The sequence below is a fragment of the Hetaerina americana genome, unplaced genomic scaffold (genome assembly GCF_022747635.1).
Source record: "Hetaerina americana unplaced genomic scaffold, ioHetAmer1.1.p SCAF_3, whole genome shotgun sequence".
Lineage (NCBI taxonomy): Eukaryota > Metazoa > Arthropoda > Insecta > Odonata > Calopterygidae > Hetaerina > Hetaerina americana.
In genome coordinates, this window is record NW_027286874.1 from 91,234,045 (window position 1) to 91,259,395 (window position 25,351).

Below are 25,351 nucleotides of genomic sequence, written 5' to 3' on the forward strand. Positions count from 1 at the left end.
CATTCCTCCCCGTCTTGATCCTATTTTTACCACAAACACTCAAGTTACTTATAAAAACTGTTTTCATTCGACATTTATTACTATTCTGGCATGCTCAAGTTTAGCTTCCACAAAATTAGGAGCGAAAAGAGGTTCTTTTTTAAACTGCTTTGAACAAATATTCTTGCCATAAAGAAACATTTAATTCATTTTCAAAACAATTTTACTCATGCTAGCAGAATTATTGCATGAATAAAATTCAGCACTAACAATGAAATTTTAAGCCGCCGTTAAGTCAATTCTGAATAGGGCGCTTTTAAAACAACGATGGCGGCAATAACATAAAACATACTAATAAAATATTACAAACATTCTGTAGGCGTAATAATCCCTCTCACAAACGGATTACAATACCATTGGCCATAGAGAAATGTCCATTCTTCCATCAATGCCTCACGAATGACGACCAACAACGACGAATTAATCACATTGACCAAAAGTATGTGTTACTATTTACTATTTAGAAATGTGCATTTAAAGGAGTCCACAGAAAATTTTTTTTTGTCATTTGGTTAAGTATTTACCATAATTTTCAGACAAAATATGGAAACATGGCATACTTTCATTACTGACCCCTAAATGAGGAATCTTTGAAATGCCGCAGTCCCATTCGAATTTATCCTTTCCTCTCTTTCGCGATTCCTCTCCCAAGCGTTTCTCGACAGCTGACGATCGTACGGGTGTGACATCCTTATTTTTCGGCATCGCTGCATCCCTGTCGGCGTACCGAGGCGTTAACATCGGACTTTCACTCCCGCTCGGACCCGCCTGACGACACGAAGGGACGAAGCCTCTTTCGAAGTTATTGGGGCAGAATGCGAACAACAAATTGCGGAAATTATAGAGAGGGGAGGAGACGGGTGGAACAAGGGAGCAAGGTTAGTGCTGCGTGGTGGAGAAAAGGCGGCGAGGCTGGGTCAGCTTTAGATGACGGCGGCCTCTCGCACGATGGAAAAGACATCACGAACGGAAAACGGATGAGAATACGTCATCCCTATAAAATGTACGAACGCACGATGAATGACAATCTTCATCTATTTCAGTACTTAGCGTATTGTCTTTAGCGATACATCGACTACACCTTTCTCATGAGGAGATAAATGCAGACAAAAAACTCATTATTTTGTCTGCATTTTTAATGTGGATGATGAAGATCCTAAGTTCTTGTTGCGATCAGGATCTTCCATTTGATTCAAAGGCCTTCCAAATACGATCTAAATGACGCAAAGCAAACATAATGGAACTTTTTTGCAAGAGTGCGCGCGCACGCGCACACACCTCTCCGTTCCTTCACCCATATGAAAAACATCGCGACGCCGTCGTTAATCACCATCGCGATGCAATCGACAATGAATATTGGTGATAGCATGTAATAACGATGGCAATCTTCCAATAATATCGTGGCACCGATAACGTATGTCGGCCGCGTAAGACATTGACAGTTAACAAGGAAGGTGTGGCCAATCGACGGACTTTTCCCCGCCGCATCCCCCGCAGCAACATATCATCGCTCGTAATCCTCTCACCTCAACCGGAGGCCTCGCTAGAACATATGCGTGTTTTTTTTGTGAAAAATAAACAAGGGCCCACTCTCTCCCTCCCTCTCGTGGCCCTCCTATCGCTCTGGAGCGCGCCCTTGCGTGTTAATCCGACGGTGGAGCCGAAGAGGGAGTGAGAGAGGCGGAAGATGAGGCAAGGCGCGAGAGATAATAAATCGTTGCGTTTTTTTCATCCATCCCAATACGAATGCCATTACACGTGGAAATTGAAAAAACACGAGAGGCGTTCCGGAGATTTATAAACCTCTAAATCCGGAATCCGGAAATAAAAGACGGGCAAAAAAAACACCGCTTAGTTCAGTCGGGTGGCGAAGGAGCATGAGTGCCTCTCTCATTTTTTGAGGTGGAAAAACAAAAAGAATCGTAAGGATGCCGTCCCATCCAAAAAACTAGGGGTTTTTGTGACGGAATGGGGACCACGAAGAGAAGAGGGAAATGACACGAGCGCCGCGGCGGATTTTCGTCGCAACGCGCCTTTTCCACGAGCTGTCCCGTCATCTCGTCCGTCGTTCTGAGAATCTAGACCTTCTGTAATAATTACGGACGTTTTGGCCGGAGAACTTCCCCGATGAGCAGAAAGGAAGATGCCGGGAGGGATGGATGGATAGCGAAGAAGGGACATGAGGCAGGTATGTATTTATGGCCTCTTAAGGCGGCCAATCACAAAACAAACGAAAGAACTTCATAAAAAGGGACGAAGAATAATCTCGAGGAGGAGGCGAGGCGAAATGGTGGACCTCCGGGAGGTGAATGGCAGCAAAAAACTCGCAACTCCCCAATTCAGAGAAAATTGCCACATTTTTTTCCTCGCGGGATCAATTGCGGAACTCAAACCTCCTTGTAACAGGTAATACAGCAAAGGGCATTCCGAAATTTTTTTCTCTCAATATAATGATCCTCCGACTTCAATAAATTTATGAAAAATACATAACGTGATTAACAGGAAACGATCGAATTAATATCTACTAGGCTCACGATAATCGCATTTCATGATGCACGGTGTTCTAAATATGATTTTATTCGTAATTTGATAAATTTGCCGTTGCAATAGAAGGTACTGCGATCGCATGCAATTAACAGTTAAATCAAGATTCGCTTATAACTTTCCATACATTCGTGTTATTTTTGTACACTTTATTCCACAAAACGACGCTTCGATAATTTATAACATAATCGAAGCATATTGGCATTGGTTCTACCTCCAGAAACCCTTCTTGAGGTATGTATACATATCAGGCATGGCATCTTTAACGAACGAGTGAGATGAATGTTCCTGCATGCAAGCAAGACACCAAGACGCCGACAACGACCTCGTTCACTTCACGACATACACGGACAATCCGAAGGCCGGAACACCTTCCTGGGCTAACTGAGCGATTAACAAACTAGGCTTAAAGAGGCCGAGTCAATCCTCCAGTCACCAGGAACAGAGTTCATTAATGAGGAGAATAGTCCGGGAGCTAGAGAGCTCTTCCTCACTCCGAAGAGCCGAGGAACTCTTTTTTTCTTCCTCCACCTCCCCGCTCCTTTTGTTTCTCTTTTTGTCGGGGAGTTTTCCCGAGTCGGGGACCCCTTGAACCTGCACGTGGGGCCTCTTCTGACACCAGTTCCTCCTCCACCCTCTTCTCCTCCCCTTCCCTCCCACATCTATTCCTCCCTTCACGCCCACCTCCCCATCCACTTCCAGAGCCTTCCCGCATAGGCCGCTACAGGCGACAGCATTCGATCCCGATTCGACTCATTCTAAAACAAATGTAGCTCCCTTCATTAAAGATTCGATGGGGACGAACCTTTCCATATCGTCAGCACTCAGCCTAAACGATCTCGAGTAATTACCGATCTCATCCGATTCACTTTCGCTCCACGATCAGATACGAATTATGACCCATTATGCAACACCTATGTCGTGCTCGGACGCCGGAATTATTTAAAACGAACACTCCATGGACTGGGCCTTCCCTAAGCACTCAATGGTCGATCGGTCCAACAACTTTCAAGTGAAACTCGATTAAAGCGATGCGATCTTTTGATAGCATTCCGCAACTCTCGGACGAAGAGTTAAGCGAACGGATACTCACTCGCAGGCGAGGAGACAGACGATTGGCGACTGCCGAGGATAACTTGAGGTTACGAAGATGAGGTTAATGGATAAATTTATATCCGAAACGACTTAAACAATCGTATTTGGGGGTTCAATATTTTTTCTTTTCTTTCGATGGATTCAATCATCGTTTAATCTCCGAATCGATTCAGACGTTTCGAGTCAGTTGCTCCCTGAATCGCCAGACTACGGGGGGAAAAGGGGGAAAAATAACGCAATGAAATACAGAACGGGGAGCCGTGGCGGTGCTGGTGAAGGTGCGGGGCGATGGGAGGAAGGAAAGGAAAGGGTTGAGGAAGGGAGGAGGAGGAGAGGGGAATGGTAGGGATGGGGGAGGGTTACGCGGGGTGGATGTGGGGCGGACGGGATGGATGGGAATGTGAATGGGCGAAGGGTGGAGTAGAGGCACGTATGTGAGGAGAGGAGGCGGGCGGAGAGTGGGAAGGGAGAAAGGAGGGGGCCAGGGGAGCCATGAGTAGGAAACGCTCTCGGGGATTCGGAGGAAGTGAAGATGAGGGAGGGTGAGGTGGCTGGCTGGCTTCTCGTCGCCCTGGCGGGGGGCGCGATCGCCGTGGGGAAGGACGGGGGGAGGAATGACTGAGTTTCAGGAGGGAGAGAGGGGGGAGGCTTGCATTTTAGGACTTGAGGAGGAAGGAGTGAACCAACAACGACCAACCAACCCCTCGATCGACCGCATGAGGCACTCCAACAAATCCTCCCTCCTCCCGGGACCGTAGGATCGCTTGAGGACGACGTGAGACACTTCCGAGAGCGACAACAACGAGCTGTTTTCTCTATCCGTGACTACCTCCTCCTCTTTCCCTCTCATCTCCCACCGCGTTCGTACTTTATCTGTCGGATGAAGCTCTCCACCGCTGTGGAACGCCAATCACCCACCAGCCAGCTCCCTCTGCTGCCTTTCAACCCTCGCGACATCGTGTGCGTACTCTGGACCACGACGAACGGATGTCTCCCCGGCCGAAGAAAATGTTTCGCCCCCTTATGAAACACTGTCTTGTTCGGAAAGCATTGTATTCGAGTGGTTCGGATGGAGGAGGACCCAAAGGCCGTGAGGTCGAATCCCGTCTCGACCCTGTTAATATGGGAATGGCGCGCATGCCGACTTGACAACGAAGGTCGCAGCTAAGAATCCCACCGCTAGTATGGATGCTTTAAGGCGTGATGTTTCGGTTCTTAATGCTGGTCCGTACGCTGCAAGAAGACCATTAGACTAAAGGAAAACTTAAATCCCTAAATTTTACTTGGCTAAGACAAAAGTATCTCCACTTAAGAATACTATGTGGCACCGTGTGATGGTTTATTACTTTTCACTAATGTGAGGTACACGAGCATATGATCCCAGTTTGAAGTTCAAACGGCTGCGTAGACAAAAATAAACGGAAATCGGAAACGTAAACAATTGACTTATCCCGAATTACGAATGAGGATTTCCAACAGACGGGGTGATATAATTATGTGACACGGTTACGTACCAAAGATGTAACGGCATTCCTGGCAGAATCATTGGTTCATCATTTACGACGTAGTATATTGTAACTTAAAATTTTTACGCCCCTTTATAAGGTAGTTGATCTAAATTTGTAAAAAAGACTTTTCTAATAGATCCTATTATCTAGTACGATACTAACAGGTAAACATTTCGCGCAGGAGTACACCTGGATGGAAATCTAACAATGAATTTCTTTGATAACTTTCACTGAGACACATCAAGTATTGACTTTTTCTTCATGTCTTCCCCCGGCTTACCTCTACTTATCTAATCTTAAGAGGTTCCTCAGACGTCGTGGGGACATCTATTCGAACTATCGAAATTCAGGCGAATTCACTTTCCTAAATACGGTTATCATTATGAGATATAGACTCATTCAACTGGCAATTAACTGAAAAGAAATCGATTGAATCATTTAAAATGTCATGAGATGTAAAAATACAAATAGTACAGTTCCTGATTCTCGGAGGACTTAACACGGTAAAATTGTAATCACCGGATCCGATTTAATTTTAAGAAATAGGCACAACTAAATAAAGGATCAAAAACACTAAATTGCGGTATCCATTGAAAACGGATAGATTCCAGACCAACCAGGAGTCTAAAAGTTAAATAAATTGAAAAAATATATTCGACCTCGCGTCACGGACTACCCAGAGGACTTAATTGAAAAAAAACTGAGGGGCGTTAAAATAAAATTTCGAAACTTGCGTCGATCCTTCGCCGCAGTAACGCATACCTACGAGAATGTGATTTCTATTACGGAATATGTCTTTCTATTTTACTCTTATCAGCGAATGGGTAAATATGTGGAAGAAATCGAGACGGTTACAAAATATTTAACCCAAAGATCCTAAATTTTCATGAATTAGTCACATGAAATTTGTTTGTACGGTAGAGATCGGAGATGTCAACCAAATTAGCACCCAAGTTCATTGAAAACAACTTCGCTGGATGCTCCATCCCACCCGGAAGCGGCCCGCGAGCCTGACAGACTTACAGCTGAGACGAGCATGGGGTCGCCCACCCCAGACCCGAGGAAGGAGTGAGATGGGTAGTGGGGGGAAGGGTGGATTGGAAAATCAGGCGTAGACCATAAATTACGTCACGCAAGGGATATTGTACCACCGTGACGAGACGGGAGCAAGATGTTTTGGCATGGATGACGAATATATCGCATTATTTGACATAGGTGACGAAAATATATCAGCGGCGCCCTCCCTACATACTACTTAGCAACACACAAGGATCAATTCAGTATTGAGGCAAGATAGTGCTTGTTTTATTCCTCACTCTTTTCCGAAAATATTACTATTTGAGCGTTTTGATGCTCGTTCAGCTTGTCTGCTGCGAGTGGGAAACACGTATACGAATCGGGGGAGCTATGACGCTCGCAAGAAAAATAAACGTTATTTCAGCTACTAGGGATCAGGTCGGTGTGACGATTAATGCATTGGCTTTCCATTCCGATGCGCCAGGTTTTAATCTCATTGGATTTTTCGGCGTCACTTCGATCCCAACACAGGTGCGTCGTAGAGAGCTATTTCAAGTACAGTACTTCGTCGGATGAGAAGTTAGACCGTGTGACCACTTGGCGCTCCATTTAAATTCAGGACTATTCCGATGCCGGGTTTCTCTATCCACCCTTCATCATGTTCCTAAAAAAACCATAGCTACTCCGATTCCACACCTATTGCTAGAGGCGCAAATTAAATCAAATTTCAAGTGTCTCTTCTAGCAGCAACCACAAATTTGTACTAATTTCAACTCAGGCCAAGGAGTTCCTGCACAGGGAGCATCGTCAAGTCATTATAAAAGATATCCCCTATAACGCGTCGCAAGGTGACAAGCGCGGAGGAGGTAGGGGGTTGAAAAACAGCATAACGTCATATGTGGACAGCGCCCGAGTCTGAGACGGTGGATGCTCGGGAGAGGGGGTGGCACAGGAGGGAGGGCCAGCTCCCCTTCGCTTCTATGTATGCATGGCTCGAGACTTTTACGAGTGCCTGCCGTTGCTGACGAAGAGGTGAATGGGGAGAGGCGGAGAGAGGAAACGGAGGGACGAGAAGGAGGGAGAGGGGCGTGGGAGGGAATACACATTTTTTCCGAGGATGAGAAGGGGCGAATGAGGGGTGGGGAGCGACGCCCGTGGAAGGCTCAAAACTTGGTATAAGCTCGCTCCTCCCCGCACGGAGGAAGTGAGCGGTGGAGAGAGAGAGAGACCGACGAGGGAAGGGGGGGGTAGATGGTGAGGGTGGGAGAGAGAGAGACGGATGGCTACAGTGTCGCGATGCAAAGACGTCGACCGCAAGGCAACACGGTCTCTCTTGACGTCAAATTATCGAGCAAAACGAAGCACCGAATGTCGAAGTCGTTGCGCGCTGTTGTCGTGCTCGGTGTTCCTCAACCACTTTCATCCACAAACATCCAGCAATTACTGCCAGTAACTAGTTGTATTTGCTGAGTACTTTTCAATATAACGGAAATAGATGTTCTTGATATGAATAAAAAGACACGGAGCCGATTTTTAACCCGGTGGCATAGTACCGAACTCTCTAATAATATAGTCGCACCAATGGTCATAATCAAACGTGAGTCAAATATTTGTAACATAAATTTCAGGGATTCAATTGGGTACATTTGGCATTGGCATTAATTAAATGTTATCCAATTTTGTTATTCAGTCACTAATGATGAGAAAACCCATTTATATCGATGAAATAGAGTAATCTCTCTGACTTATAGTCATGAATTTTTGTCGAGATATACATGAAAAATCGAATTCGGTTCAAATATAAATATTTCCATTTTTTTACTCGATGGTGCACTGACGATCATTTCTTTCCCAATACCAGGGCGCTCTGCGGGTCCTCGACAAAGACCGCTACCGGATGCCCGCTTCTTACGAACACCTCGGCCGAATCAACAGTCACCCCATTTTCGGCGACACTCGGAATACGAGGTGCACATTGAGTGCTTTGAAAGTGGTGAAGGGAATACAAGACTCACAAGTATCACTAAATTTCCAAGACTCACAAGAGCAGGGAACATTTTAGTACTGGAATGAAATTAATGGAAAAATGAGGGTTATTCTTATATTTCAACTGGTAAATCACGGAAATTCATCCGATGACGAGATATATTTTATGCTTGTGGCACTAAGGCCCGCTAACCGATCCATTAGCTCAGCCTGGAAAATCTAGGATGAAGTAAGGGAGAGGCGGGGAGGGAGTCTGCGATCGCCCCTCCTTAAGAAGCATCATAAACATGATGTTTGAAATACGGCATAGCAGGGAGAGTTGAGGAATGGAAAGGGGGTGAGGGTATGGGAGGAATGGGCGATTAAAGGGTGGAGGGAAGGGACGGGAGGCATTGAAGAGGTGCGCGAAGGAAGGATGAGGTTTGAGATGAGCCCCTTGAAGATGTGGAAGCGGTGTTGTGGTTGGAGCGAAGCCCCTTTTTATCTGATCCGGATAAGGACGTTTCCCTTCACGTTTTTTTTAAAGTAGAAGATGCCTGCCTTCCCTCCCAGTCCGCTGAGCGCGCACACACACACACACATACACTAACACCCCCTTGGTCCACCTCCTCTCCCCCTTTCTATTTCTTCCTCTCCTATAGTGGTGTCGAGAAGGAAGGAGAACTCTACCCCTCTGGCCCGAAAGATGCCGAGTATTTTCTTTTTTTTTAAGCTCCGACGAGTCAAAACGTAAATGAGTAGGGTAAGAAAGACGGCGAGAGAAAAAGAAAGAAGGAGAAAAAACAGATGAAGTAGGGAAATTATATGTACATAAAAACCACAGCAATCGACTCGGAGGGTAGTTTTAATACTTAAAGAGGGAAGTGCATTGAAAGCATTAATCTCAACGGCATGTGAAATTTACGGATGAGGCCAAGGGGGGGGAGGCAGTTTCTCCCCCTGAGACTTCCGTGGTTATCTAAGAAAATCTGGCATCCGAAAAATTGCACAGTTTGGGTGAAGTTGAGGATGCCCGGAATCGAACTCGAACCACTCTGTCAGAAGCCCAGGATTCTACCCACTAGGCTACCACGCCCCAAAGTACACAATAGAGGAAGGAAAATTTTCCCCTTTCGTTTACTCAAAAATTGTGTATTCTGGAAGCTTTTAAGGGCAGGTGGGGAGAGGTAATTTCTCGCCCAACTCGTTCGAGGGCGCGCATCGCGGTGGCTCCGAGAGACCGTGATTGTGAAATGTCCCTTTTCAAAAGCCCTCCGCGGGTCCACTCCTCGGTGGTCCTGGTCGGGAGGATGGCTGTCTCTTCTCCGCTTTCACGACAAGGTCTCCATTAAAGGAAGAAAAGGCCCTGGGAATACGGGAGGGCGTTCGTGTAGGTTCAACGAGTGACAGAGAGAGGGAGTGACCCTGACGGAAAAAGAAAGGGAAAGAGGTCGAAATGTTTACCGGCAGCAGGAATGACCAGACCACTCCCCCCCTCCCCTCCAGCCCGTACTTCACGCCGCTCCAGAAGGCAAAACCGCAGTGGTCAAGCTTCTACGAGGGAAGAGATTATCTCGCGGTTTCTTTTGGGGAGGTAGGATTTTACCCGGATTCGAATGGGGACCAAATAATTATTTGGGGACTAATCTATAACACAAATACACGTCGTGAATAGCCGATAAAATTATTTTTTTTTAAATGACCGAACGCAAACAATTCCATGAATTGTAGAACTTATTCAATGCGTTTACCAACAAACACTTTCCGTCTCAGTTCCGTCCGTCTTTTACCAAAACTCCGTCGAAAGTACTCACATCCACTCTGTTTTCTTATATTTAGTCCTCTCAAAATTCGGGATTGGTATTTTCAAGAGCCAACAATACTAGTCCATCGCGAGTCGTCAGGAAAGAGTCGAGTGGCACCGAATAGATACTCAAACAGGTGAAAACAAGCATTGGAATCGTACGAGGAACGAAAGTGTGGACACGGAGAGATGGCTCCTTGGCACTTTCGTCCTAGAGACGTCGATGGAAAAACCCCGGGAGAGAAATTCCCAGAAAAGTCAGGAGCACGGCCTTTCTTTTTCCTCCTTCTACCACCAGTGATAGCGTCGAAGTGTGAACGAATAACAAATCAAAGGAACCGTTTTAACCGTTCTGGTGTCTCCTGAGCCTGGCGCCGAGCCTCGGGGAGTTTTACGACCGTTAAGGGCAGTTGTAGTGCAAACCCCTGTTTTCGGTCATTTACTTCTGGGACGCCCACGACGCTGTCCCCGTCTCTCTCGTCAGACCCACGTGTTTGAAAGAAAAATAAACCCCCTGGCGCTCTCGGAGGGAATGCCGAGGGGAGATTCCAAACTTTCGCGAGTTCTTCTGCACTCCCGGGGCAATAACTCTCCCACGTTCGAAACGAGTCGAAACCGACCACCTACAAAAACCTCCGAAAAACGTACAACAATAACTATGCCGCCTTTTACGACACCATTTGAACTTCTGCAAAAATCCAAATAAGTTCCAAAAAGCTTACCCAGCACTTCGAGAGAGAGAGGGGCTATTATAGTTTTGTGAAATCCGTTACATTTGTGAACCGAAAATCATCAGACATATCTTAAAACAACTCACGAGGGGAGGAGACATGGAAAAAATCCATCTTGAAGCGAACAACTTGGGAATCCTCTGGAACCGATCCAAATTCCCATCCTTGCCTAAACCAAATATTCCGTGTAAAACCCCTATCTAGCTTCTCCTCCTCTCAAGGCCAGATGGACGTCAGGAAGGAGATGCATTGCCAGTCTGATCAACAAAATGTACGTCCATCCTTGTCGGACACCGTTCGCATCGATAATTCACCCGCGCGTCCAGCATCCTAAGTAGCCTTTGAAATGGCATTGAGGCTTTCAGCCAAGCTGGGCGGCTTTACGAAAAAATGCCGACGAATTCTTCTTATAGTTTATGGAGAGCAATTTTCGTTGCTCGTTAATCACCAATTAATCCAACATTCATCTTCGACAATGAGCAGTACGTGAAGTTCGTGGAGTACACCGAAATGCTTAAATGCTTACTGCGAGAACTCTCGACAGGACTTCAAATGAAAGCGATGGGCTACTTCGAAGCAAAAAAAATTGGACTTGGAACAAAGGTAAGACCGACCTCTCATCATGCCTTTCTCATTCCTTTTCTCCCAAAGTATTTTGCGACTGCGAACTTCTGCCGATACGTATTTTAAAGCGCACATAAATGACAGCATCAAAAGAAGACTGTAAAGTTAAAACAAAATATTGGGACGATTTCAATGGTCATACATGGAATAAATAAGTCTTTTACACGAAGCAAAATATCATTAGGAAATGCCAAATTTCTATAAACAGTGCACAAATATAAATGTTCTGCATACTTCAGGAGAATAAATGTCGTCTAAGCTCGTTTGTGCGTACACTAGTTGGCATCTGGCATATTTTAGAGTTAATGAGTAAACACCTCATTGTTAATCATCAGACAGACTTTACATTATGGATGTATCCAAAATAAACGCTTTCACCTTAACTCGTTAGACAGCATGTGAAAGACCACGGGCGTACAATATCTCAATTAACGCATCCCTAAGGGACTGATGGACGGATGCTGGGAGACTTCTTAATTAGCCGCTGGTTAGAGAGCGAAAAATTAGAAACCAGGTGCACCTTACTTATTTTAATTTTTAAAAACCTTTATAAAACTATCATTACATTAAATCAACCAACAAATTTGGTCTTAAACTCGTGTACCGTTTAAAACACAATATCACAACCAGAAAACATTATACTCACGTCATATGCAAGAGTCAACCTTTGCTATATGCTAAAAACTTGCTATCTATTGTGTTATCGATAGTGATGTAACCAAAATTTATTATCAGCCTTCGGATATTCGACACCATTTAGCACAGACTCTAAAATCAATTAATCGAAGTGCTCCAAATCGATTTCCGAATAATTAGATAAACGAAATACTTGATCGTTTATCCTCTTTTTTGCGGATTGTTGTTCGGATTAACTGATGATGAAAAAATATATGCCTTAACCATATGCAATCTTCAGTCAACAAGCACAGTATTAAAATACATAATTAGAATCCAGAGATAATAAAGCATAAAATTACTCCCGAATCGGCCATTCGTGCCAGCAATGAATATTCCGATTACCATCAAAATTTTGACACTTATCGCTCGCTGCCTACTTGAAACAATAGATGGACTTCCATGAATCTGGTTTGCACTCTTTGGCATCGCTGAGCAAAAAACCTTTGAATGCTATGGAACTATAGCCAACAAGACTCAAGGCTACAAAGCACTGCGACAAAACTTTCCAAGACTGGAACTAATCGTGTTATTCTAAAACGCAATCAATCGAAAATCGACTTTTTTTTTAAAAACTGTCTTATATTCTGTTTTCAGGATTAGAAAAACCTTTTTGGTAAACAGGGTTTCTCATATTATTCGTAATAGTCGAAAACGGTATCATTCAAGTCTTGTTATCAATTACGCCAATCAGGGCGGTAGTAGTATATTTACAGGTATGTAGGCCATCCTTGATCTCCAAATTGCTTACCGGAGTCCATTTCACCCTCATACCCTACTTACTGGAACAACACATTCCGGGGGAGATTACTGCCCCGATGCAGAAATATTGCGTAGAATTCGAAGCTATGGATTCCGTTATTTTTATTCGGTTTACACTTGTGATTACGATTTCAAAGGGCACGACCAACACTTTTCACAATGTAAAGCATGTCTTTCACATTAAAAGAGCAGGTAAAACCCAAGCGTAAATACCATGGAGTTGTTTGAGGAATTCTCTTCATTATCCTTCGTCAAGGAATCACAACTTCATAATAGTTCTCCTCTCCGTCTTGTGAGCCAACGCGAATTTCTTAAGGGGGGGGGGAAGAGAGCTCCGATTGGAAGCGCGGGGAGAAATATTAGGAAAGGAATATATTTCGTTCATTTCACTGTCTCATATTAATTATACACTCTTACATTATGGCTCATAGATAAAATATTAGATGGGGGTTAATTTTAATGACTGAATAGAGTGGGCTTCCAACCTGCATGTAAAATCGTGGCCAGGCCGTGTGTACTTTTGCACACGGCCTGGCCACGTTATGCTTCCTTTTCCAGAACAAAACTAACAATGCGAAATGACTTCATCATCAAGAAGCCTATGAAATTAAAATTATAATTTTACTTGACAAAGGAATTCCAGTGTAAGAACAGTTGTGCCGATTTTCGTATGAGCTCAAATAATTTGAATAATCAGGAACTAAATACGCCGATGTAATTTAAGCAGGTCTGCCCAAAAACACATACCTGAATATAAAAGGCGTGGAATTGCAGCCGAGAGGATTAGCACCCACCGTTTACATCAAAGATCTAGGGTTTAATCCCGCCTCAAGTAAGGATCAATTGAAAGTTGGCAATTTTCCGCAAAATAAAATTTAATGCGACCGGTTTCAATGTAATTACATCATCGTCAGGTAACAGCCATCACTCCTTTTTATTTTTTTTATTCAAGTAAGGATACTAAATCTATCATATCACTTTACAATTGATCCTATACCTGTGGAAAAGATGCCCTTCCGTTGATTGCACTCTCATTACGAAAATTATTTATTATGAAAAGATTGGACCCAAAACTTCACACCGGGTGTCGTTATCTGTAGAAAATAAATTACTTATGTGATGAAATGCTAAATTTACGGTGATTTACACTAAATTATTAGGCGGTAGGAAAGGCATCAGCACCTGTTCTTTTCTCTCAACGTCCCCATATGCATTTTATTTGTCTTAATAGTGTACTTCCCCCTGTTGATAATTCCCATTTTTGCGGCAGATAGAATGAACACCAGAAAGGCTTACGACCATAAATGAGACACAAATTGAAGAGATATTAAACGAAAAGGTTTTTCATCAACGATTTCCAAATAAACGTTTTGCAAACCTACCCTTCAGTAACTATTACAGATAAGGGAGATCACCTGAAGACGCTTCGCTAGAAGGGATGAATAACAATTATGAATCCACTCGGCGGCTAGGATTCGAATTCGTGACATTAATCTGAGATGAGCGCATCGATGACCTATAAGAGCGTGGCTGAATGTAGAAAGGCTAAATGAATGGCTGTTCCTTCGAGGCGCTAGGTGGGACCTGGCAGATGTTACCCATTTCATAAACACTTCACGAAAATGGCATGCCTCGGAGCTTAAAGGATTTCAAAAGTCAACTCGCCCGTTTCTGACACTCGCGTAATAAATAAGGAGGAAGAAAAACTCAAGCACAGCACGAGATTTATCTTTCGAGCAAATACCAGCCGGATTTCAACGAATGGTGTGTTGTAGGTATATAGTGAATTAGAAGCGAAATCGAAAGGTTTTATGACAGCAATGAGTTTTAACAGTAGATTTCGGATTAAGGTATCCCAAGGGTTGCATCAAATTACTGACCCGTAGTAATTGACCCTCGGAGAGCCACCGTACCTTTGTCAGAGGCGGGACTCGTATCCGCCATCCTACCGGGACGACACGTTCATTAACCCGATGACCATCGTCGGCGTTACTAAAACGAAAAAGTGGATTCACATCTTGAAACCCACGTGAAAGAGTAAGAATATATCAAAGCTCTCCCGGGGCACTATTCCGTTTAGGACGAAAGTGGGGGACTTGGGTACCAATTGGAACAATTTAAATATGATCGACACTTATCATTTCGTGGCCGAAAATTCAGCGGACGGGCTCTAAAATTTCCGCCCCACAATTGCCTCTCGCGTTCAATCGTCGAGCACGAAGGCGACGGCATCGCCCGGATTCGTCGCACGGCCGGGGGACAAAGCGGCATGGTGAACGATGGAGGGGCGAGATAATGAGGGGAGTGAGTGGGCACAACAGCCCGGCGCGGGGAAAATAGATCCACGACCCGCGACCTCAGCCACTCGGGCGGCCGCCGCATACTAGGGCATGTAGGTCGATTGGAGGTAAACATCATGTGCTCCCGCCGTCGAATAATACTCGACTCGGACTGAAAGACTGCCGACGAGAGAGTGAGAAGAATGAAGAAAGTCAAACGGTCGCCTCCCAAGGTATCATTCCGATTTATATTCTTATTCCCTACTCGCGATCACACAATGGACCGCGGTCGCAGAAATAAGTCCAACCATTATCGCCAACCAGAATAGATCGCGCAGCATACGCTCATGAAGCGCGCAGAGGAAACAAGGGAGGGATTTATGTGTGCGTGTATGTGCGTGTGTGTGAGAGAGAGAGAGAGTAAGAGGTAAAGAGATCGTAATGGCTCTGCGAGACCATGTCTTAGTGACGCAAAGCGAACTTGTAAGCGATGCCAAAGATTTTCGAGGTGCGGCCGTTGGAGGTGACAAGCAAAAGTGAGTCGAAGCGAGAAGGGAAATGCAAGCCTCTGCAACGTGACGGGGAGAGAACTGGGAAATATCTGCAGATATGGCATACATAATACTAAGCGCTAAGATGAAAGTATTCGCGAAGGACGTACTTGAGTGTAATGACTTCCTCAGTGCGCTACGATCTCCAATGAAAAGTGACAGCAAGATCAGACGATTTTACTAGTTAAGCCAAAGATTAGCCCTTACCTGCTTTTAAAATTTGAAAATGATGCAAATTATTGAAATGAGTGCAACATTGAATCTGTGACCACAGAGACCAATTAATACCTGAGGCACTGAAATTTGAACATAATTTCATGTGCATGCAGCATTGACTTACACGCGGCATTTGTAGGAACAACGACGACGAATCACTTCGACGAAACTACGTCATTAGTCGTACGTCCTGGACGTACGACTAATTCATCATTTTCTTCGAGAACTGTCTCACTTATGACTACGTTCGTCGATTCCCAGAAAGAACCCATACCCAAACCTTGACTTAAAATGGTGATGCCTGATTTAAGGAAGGAGCATTAGTACCTAACAGAAAGGTAGAGACATCAAGCACTGGAGTCATGTCAATACATGCAAATAAAAGGAAGGTTAGTTTTCGAGGTTGGATTATGCCCGACGGCATCAGAGAAATAAAACCATTATCATGAATGAAGAGTCCTTGGCGCTGAGCTTCCGGGAGCTGAGGGGGAGACAGCTTGGTTCCCATTATTTCGATCGACTAACTCGCAGGCGGGGACTCACTCTCCTCGTTTATGAATGCAAATGCCGTAACGGAACAAGCGCGAATAAAGAATAACATTGATAGAGTTTGTCTGAAGAAAAAACGGTGGGTACACATACACACTGGAGGCAAAGCCATGGTTGGGCCATTCCAAATTTCGGAGTATCCGCAACGATAATGAACCAGGACGGGCCAAAGTGAGGCCTCCCACACCGGAGGGGGATCTTCCGTAAGATGAAACCAAAACTATTATTTCATGAGGTTCAAATTGCATGGTGTACGTGGAAAATCGACAGTCATAAAAATGTACAGCTTCCAGGCGTAGTAAAAATTTCCATGAACATATATCATTCAAGAGGAAAAATTTCCACGTGGCCAGGGGAAATGTAATTGCGAACTTGGCGCTGAAGGCCCTCATTTCTAGGAATCCGGTCAGTCAAAGGAATGAATGGGGAAAGAATGAAGGAAAGGCAGGAATACGGTGCCTGAATTGAGGATTGATTTGTAGGTCCTGCTGGTGCTTGAATATCTTGCGCGCTTGCATCTGCATGGGTGACATTTACACAAGGAAGTTGAATGTGAACACTTTATTCTCGAGAGCGAATGTTTTCTCATCCTCTCTGTTCCTGGATTCGACGCATACTTACCCAGATTCACTCTTTTCAACACTCACACTTCCTTGACGTAATGCGAAGTTCTTTTAAAAGCTTTTAGACTTAAACCTTGGGTGTACATCACAAAAATATAAATAAATAAAAATTACTCAAGGCGTAATTTCAGGACAAGTTACCATTCTATAAGACATGAAATTAATCGCAGAAATGTTACAAACCTATGTATATTTGAAATATGCGCCATTGGGTTATTGAGATCAACAGTAATGAAAACGAATGTTTATTTGATATGCCAAAGTAGCTTAGTTGAGGACTCAAGGCCACTTGTAACGGGGCCTTTGGTTCCCCACGGAGCACTGGTAACCAGAAAAATACACCACTTGTATTTTTGAGGGTGTCATTCAAAGGCTTTATCCGGGAGTTGAATCCGGGACCTTCGAGTCACTCAATATATCTATCGCAAAAAAAGCTATATCCGCGTTCTGTGTTTTCAAAAATTACTCTAAAACCACTCGGTAATTATCGATTAATTCCACAGATCAGAGGAGTGTAAGTTCTATGGCTTCCAAAATTATTGCCCACAGATTTTTTTTATTTCGTTATTCTTCGATATTCCCCCGTGACGTCATTCCGTTCCTCTCCGTGGTGTCGCAAAAGAACGGTTTGGGAGCCAACGACGTCAGTGAAAAACGGGTGGCTTCTTCCTACTATCCGTACTTTTCTCAGTTCTTCCTTCTTTCTTCTTCCCATTTATCTTCCCTCCTTCGCTTCGGGGGCCGTACGGAGGTTACGCGGATTTCCCTCCGTCCGAGGGTGGGCCAATGTCGCCCCCGTCGAAAATGCATAAGCTATTCATTCCGGCACCGCTGCCAACTTTGCAGTACCTTTTTATTTCAATAAACTCAGAAGAAGAGAGGCTTCCTTCGACGGGGATTGCGGGTGGCAATGTTTTTATGCTTAGTTCATGATCCCATGTTATGTACTATTCAGCTGTGGAATAAAATACCATTGAACTGAGCTTGGACGAATGCGTTCAACTTGACGTCGCGGAGCCGTATTGGAGAAGGTGGCACGGCTTTTGGGTCGACATTTGCGCATTTATTTGTCGCGCGAAAGTATGGTGCGCTTCGATTGCGACATGCCCGCCGGCGGCGGCGCTGGTTCGCGAGAATCATTGCGGCGGCCCGCGATACAAGCGGCGGCGACCAAGTGGACGGGGGCACGCGGCACCACGGCACCTTCACCAGCCGTTGGCTAATTATGCGTGACTTGTGATCGAGGAGAGATAACACCCACCGCGTCTTCGCGATGATTCCTCCGCGCAACGGCGGTCTTGCGACCGGGAACGGTCTTCGGTGGAGGGTCAAAGTCGCGACCCGTGAGCGAGGAAGCGATCGAGGAATTGGTGCGGCATTACGGCCCGTGCCAGACCCGAGACCGGGGTGCCTAAAAGTGCCAATCCTCGCTCACCGATGAGGTTCAATAGAGCGTCATATTTACACCTAGAAACATCGGTCGAGAAAACGGGACTAAGGCCTATGCTTTCACGTAATGAATTAACAAATATTATAAATAATATTTCAAAACTCTAAAAGAAATTTCGTTCCTTGTGTTTTCTAAATTTTTCTCCAGCCGATATTTCTTGTGGTTCGTGTTCATACAAATATAAGCCTTTTGTGCGAAACGAGAATAAATCGCGAGCTGATTATCTCCTATCGTCTAACACATCGGTGCAAATTTTGAAATATATTTTATGGCCATCTTTACATTCACAATCTTTATTAAATTTTGAAAATCACTTAATCAATATTATATTCTCATTTTCAGACGCGCTAAGTAGTATCATACTCAGCCCTGAAGCGTTAGAACTTTCTGAAGCAAAAAAATGAGCTTGGAAAATATATACCCCATAGAACCCATTTGTATCTTGACTTTGTTATAAATCGCTATTGTTATAAGCATGATCTAAGAACAAAAAACCGTAAATAATTTCTTCACCTCGATAACAATCATGAAAATGATTAAATTACCCAAGGTAATTCCACGAACGATCTCGTGTTTACTTCTTTAATTCAACCTTAAAGCAGTCTGCTTCAAAGTGAGCCCCGCGACAATACGTATGACGCAAGTCCCATTAGATATTATTTTGACTAACTGTTTGAAGTAGGCCTCCAAAAATTTCCTCGAGGCCAAACGTGGTGACTCCAATCCAAAACAGGGAAACTGGACACGAGAGGTGCGTATGTATGCCACGTAAAATAGCAGCATATGTATTTCAAGTCTGATAGAATTTATGACAACTTCACAAACTCACTGGAAAACTGAAGTGAGAGATTTGTCGACTGGGTCGGTAACTCTCCAGCACGGATTTATATTTTTAATCCCACCACAGAGTGAATGACAAGTGTTTAAAGTCAAATGCTCGTGCTACGCCCTTTGTCGGCAGGTAGTTTTGGTGAGAAGTTTCGATTATGGTCTTCTGGGGCATGTCTCTTACAAACCAGTTCGACCTAAAAAAAATCCTATTTTCATTCATGCGTCAGCTGATAATCCGAGGAAAACAAAACTTTCGTAGGATTGAATTCCGCGTATTTTGAATCAGGTGTTAGTAGGAATCATAAAGTTATTCAAATGCCTGCGCAGTTCGTGAAGAGCGCAGCCTGGAAGAAAGGAACGACTTGGGAGGGGATCCGACTGTGCGACAAGCGGACCAGACAAACGGACATGATTCAGTCCACGTGCATTTAAATTCATCATCCCCGCGTCGCTGATTTCATTCGCCAATCAGATCTTTAGCGCACCCAACGATTGACCATCAAAGGAAGCGTATATTCGCTCTGGCGGTCACGTCCTTTCGCGAGAATGACGTCCATCCATTTGAAGAGACGCCGCCTGCCGAGTACCATAAACAAAAACACGTCTTTTCAGTTCATATATGCAAAGGGATGAAGACATCGCCAAGGGATATGAATTGTTTCGTTTCTTTCGCTGGCCATCGGGATTGAAAAGCTCCTTGTCTCCGCCGATTATGCTCCCACGAAAGGACGGACGGTACATGAATGACGAACCAAACGGGGATCGAGATGGTGCGGGGGCTAACGTACTGGCTTCCCACCCTGAGGGCGCGGGTTCAAATCCCGGCGGTGTTGAATATTTTTCAGAGGTATCTCGATCCCTACTTGAGGTGCTTTGTGGAGGGCACTTTGAGTGAGTACGGCGTCCGTCGGATGGGACGTTAAGCTGCGGACCCCTTGGCGCCTTTCGTAAAGAGTAGGCTAATGCCGACGCCGGGTTTCTCTCCACCCTTCATCCTTTCCTGTCCATCCCCTATGGCGCAAATGACCTTAGCTGTCGGTCGCCTCCCCTAAAAACTACTACTACTACTACTACTACGAACCAAACAGGATCTTTCTTCCGAGAATGAGCGAACGCACTTCAAAGCTCGTGGCACGCGAACCGAAGGGAGAGAGTGCTGGCGAGATCAGTTTATTCGCGCGGTGGACGATGGATGGAGTCAATGAAAAGAGGCAAAACTTGGTCATGATTATTCAGGCCGGTTGCCCAGGTGATGAAAACGGTCGACCCTTAAAAAAAATAAACTGCAATAGAAAGATCATGATGAAGCTGGGAAAGTGCACTGACGAGGAATATTGCACGAAATGAATAAAGCACGGACTCAACCGCTCGAGAAAATTTTTCCATTGATACACAATGGAAATTTTCCTTTGATACTACTCCCTTTCATTCACAACTTACATCTCTAAACTACTTAGTCGAACCTTTAAGGTATTTTCTGACTTATGCCGCAAAACAAGGGACACTGCCACTGCGTGGTCACCTGACATGAGGCGTACACCTACGTCATGTTTTCCGCTTTCAAGGCAGTATCGAGAGTGAAGAAATACTGATCAGCTGTTCAAGATGCAGTATTTTGATAATAGTGGTTGCGGATATTATCTTATTGGGGAGGCGTTTCCAGTGTTTTCTTTCGTGGCACGGAATGTACATCACCAATCGCTGGCTCTCAGAAACTTTCAGCGGCGATATATGCGTGAGTGGAAATGAACTAAAAAATGTATTTAAAAAAAAACGTGCGAGCGATTTCTTTTTTCAGCCGCCGCCGCCGAATGTCTTGGGTCAAACAGGGAGAGAGAGAGAGTGGCGAAGGAGATTTTTTTTGAGGAGGTGGAAAGAGCAAGGGTGGGAGGGGGGAAGGTGGGTGGAAGCGGAGGAGGAGGAGAAAGGAGAAGGTGAAGGAGAGGAAGGAGGTGTGTGGTGCGTCGTGTGGCAGAGGGCGGGGAGGGAGGGGAGGAGGACACGAGAAGGAGTGGAGGAGACCGGATGACGTATGGTTAAATAAATGGGGACTTGCAGCACATGGTAACAAGGTTGCCTATTGTCACGCCAAGGAGGCCAATTACCTACATCCCAGGGGTTCAACACGTCCCGGTCACCCACCAAATGCGCGTGGGAGGACAAACTTTCCCACTAAAACCCGACCCAATTGACTGATAAGCCAATATCCCGATAGGTGATCCCCTCCCTCGTTGTCAGCGGCCAACCGCCACTAGGGAGGAAGTGTTGCCAACTTGCCGAATTTTTGCCGAGGTCGCCCCCTCGAAGCTCCGCGCTCGCGGGCGAATAAACACAGAAAACGAGATTTCCGGAACGAGATCGGCACGTTCCGGCGATCGAGGGACTTGAACGACCGAAGGGGGAGCGGGGAGGAAGGGGGCAAAGGGAATGGGGAAAATAAAACGAGGAAGGAGGAAAACATGCAAATGCTGGACCGGAGACTTGCTCGGGAACGAATATTGAACAAAAAAAAAACGAAAATGGAAAATTAAAATGAATGGGAGCGCATGGGCGGGACGAGGAGGAAAGTCCGCAGCTAGAAGACTTCACCAGAAACGTAGGAGACGCGTGCTCCCAAAACCTTGCGCACAGCCTTGTGTGCGGAATAAATTGCGTGGGAAGACGTGAATCCCGCAGGTAAAATCTCCGTAAAAAAAGAGTTTTTTACTCACGTCATTGGAAAGTCGATGACAGCTCCTGATACAGCAGGATTAACCAGAAGATGCGGCGATGACAACAATCCGATGAAGGCAACGATCAGGAATGCTGATGGTGCCGTAGAGAACAAAGAGAACCCACTTTTCGATGCTGTTTATCACGTTTTTTCAACAAAAAACAACAACAACAACACGCAGCAAACTACACAACCGTCGGCGCGGGGCTTCGGGTTACCGAACGTAATGAAGCGAGGACACAGGGCGAAAATTATCTCTATAAAGTAACGCCGAACACCTCTGCACATTCCCCTCTCTCCCTCTCTCTCCTTCCTTCCCTCTCTCTGACACTCTCAGCCTTTTATTTTACTTTAGTGGCTCTGTTTCTTTTTGGCCGCACACCGCACCTGACTGTCCACCGTCTCCGCAATCTTCCCTTTCGCGGGAAGAATCAAAACTCCACCTCCTTCAAGTAGTTACCGTCGTCAGACTTTTTGTTTCCATCAGTCGGAAGCGAACTCGGACGGATACGCAAGATACTTTTTTTTCCACTCTCCCTACTTCTGTCAATCTTCACGTCGTTCAGGAGGGATGCCTCCTCGCTCAGTCGCGCGAGAGCCCTGGGTGAGAGACACACGGAGAGAGAGAAGAGAGGTCCAACAGGCCAACTCCTCCCGCGAAGAGAGAGAGAGGCAAACTGTTTGAGAAAAGATCTCCGTCCCCTCCCAATCCTTCCCTCTCCACGTCTTTCTCTCCTTTCCCTCTGGGCTTCTCCCGTAAAGGATCTGTTGCTCGACTTGAGTTGTGAGCGCACGCGTGTGTGTGCGTGAGCTGGCGTGTGTTTGGTGTGGCGCCTTGAGCTTGTGTGCGTGCGTGTTCGTGCGTTGGGCTTTGGGCACCGACTGGAGGGTGCGAGGGGAGGGGGGTGAGAAGAAGAGGGAGACGACTCACACACACACATACGATAAGAGGCACGGGAGGGGAGTTCGGAGCGAGGCGAGGAGGGTGCTTTCGACGTGCGAGGTTGGAGGAGTCTAGCACCGCTCCCGAGGAAGTGGTGTGGGTTCTTACAAGGCTGCGGGGAGGGGGAGTTGGGTTCGAGAGATCTCCGGGCCCGCCGTGGGGAGGAGGACCTGACCAATGGAGCGGCAGTCTCTCCGGGTGCTTGGAATGGGAATGAGAGGGGAAAGGCACGGAGAGGAGAGCGGGGTGGGACAGGAGAGCAGCGAGTCTGCTAAGGAGCAAAGCGAGGGGGGTGAGTAGGAGCGAACTAGAGAGAGAGAGGACGGGAGGAAGGAGGAGAGTCTTTATGATGAGGGGAAAAGTCGAGAGGGAGAGATGGAAACCCGTGAGACTGCAGCGCTACCACACGGTGCGATCGCGAAGGACGACGCCTATTGAGTCACGGGTGGGCGTGTCGTGCTCCGTCCGTGCCAAAGGACTTTCCCTTTCGACCCTTCGCATCACCCCGCTATCCGAGGGTTCGGGAGGAGCGCAGGACTTGAAGGTGGGCCCCCTGAAGTGGAGGTAGGCACACCTGCGCTCCGCACGCAGCCGTTTCGGCGTGTCGTACTCTGAGAATGGTGAACAGGGGGATGGGGCGGGCGCATCCCTCGCCTGTTTTCGCGGTGCCTTTCATTCACACCCTCGATTGATAAAGAGAATAATCTTCACCGGATTATGCGCAAATTTGTGGAGAGTGCGGCCGAGGACATTAGTTGTAAAAATCCTATCTATCTAATTTTAGGAATGAACCGAATGAGGGCACCTTCTGCAATATCCTAGTCGCTGCCAAATTGCCTCCGCAGTAACTTCATACTTCTCTGTCACACATGACTTTCATTTTTACACTTTAAATCGTTAAGGTCAACGTCAATGTTAAGAATAATTATAACTACAACGATGACGACGACGACTACATTAAGGGCACAGCGATGTCATAAGGATTGACACCGATCAAATATTATGAGTTGCTATGCAACAATTCCAAAGTGTAAAATTCTGTCGCCTTGACCGGGATGATTTTTACACTTTGAAATGGTTGCATCGTGGTGTGCATTAGCGGATGACTGCGTTCAAAGTTACTGTCGCAGCATCACCCGCAGTATTTTGAAATATTATGAGGGTTACCTTCACTCACTTTGAGCAATAGGAATTACTTCATTTCCGAGAAACGGATACGGAATATTAGTTTGGAGTTTCTGAAACATCCACAGCGACGTATCAAAACATGGATTTTTATGAATCCTATCTCTCGTCTGCAATGGAATAGCTTTTTGAAAATAAAACTAGAAATATAAAATTCCAAGTTAGCACAATATGATACACCACTTACAGGAAAATTGACCCAGATATTACCGTAATTGCATTTTACTTGTGAAATGACAACAAAGGAACCTCTGGATAACCTAAAAAACCATGCCAACCCAAAGTCTGGCAAAAATGGAATAATCATGTTATACTTTTTCAACTATCATTTTGCAGAAAAATATGATAATATTCTAACTTAAGGTAATTGCCATCAGAAAAGTACTCCCTTAATGAATCGGATGAAACTTATTGAATAATCTGTACTTTGGTGTGATTTTGCATATTGAAAAATAAAGCTTTTCGAACTGTTTTCATACACTTTAAACATTGCTCATCAATGATTTAAAGAATATTTTTTCATCTACGACAAGCGAATAGTTTTATCAAGCTTACCAGCCAGCATAAAATTTTATTTCCAACAGCATTCTTTAATACACACAAGTCAATGTTTTCCGTTCAACGCGCTAAGGTATTTCGAAAATATCGATGGTAACGAAGTGTGAGATCATGTCACTCCCTCAACTTAGCACGCTGGCAGTGCTAATATTAGCATCACTCTCACTGTCACCAGGTGTATGATCTCAAGGATCAGACTGCTTTCTTTCTGCTCCTTCAGATACTCGAAGCAGTCGATGTAACTTTGTTGTCGCAATGAGGACGAAACCTTCAACAGAATCAAGTCAGGGATGCGGATGGAGAATCATTAGCTGGTAAACCTGAACATCTGTTCGTATCATTTCGCATGGCTAGTTACCTTTCATAGTATTATTCCCTCTCAACTTGCAACAGAACTTGTGCAACTTATAGCGTTATCGCAATGGGAGGGAATGAAGATGCCAAACCGAGCGTTGCAAACGTTTTAAATTCCAGCATTTGTATGACTAAAGTGTATTGACCAGATGTAACGGTATTTTTAAAAGCGGTTGTTTTTCACACATTTTCTAAGGGAAAATATATTATGACAACACGCGATGTCAAACATTGGAAGAAGGAGGTTGGATCGTAACCGCGCGAGTATCGCCTTAGTCCATGTATTAATAATGAGTGATAAAAAGTAATATAACACTCATACTTCGTAAACAGAC

General features: G+C 45.2%; 1 protein-coding gene across 1 annotated transcript in view; it reads right to left on the reverse strand.

Moving 5' to 3' along the window:
- The window catches only part of form3 (formin 3), a 183,317-nt gene extending 160,519 nt beyond the window's left edge, over positions 1 to 22,798 (reverse strand). The window contains exon 1 of the mRNA XM_071587447.1: positions 21,975 to 22,798. The gene's annotated coding sequence lies outside the window, so the exon portion shown is untranslated. The remainder of the gene's footprint in view (positions 1 to 21,974) is intronic.
- Between the last annotated feature and the right edge of the window lie 2,553 nt (positions 22,799 to 25,351).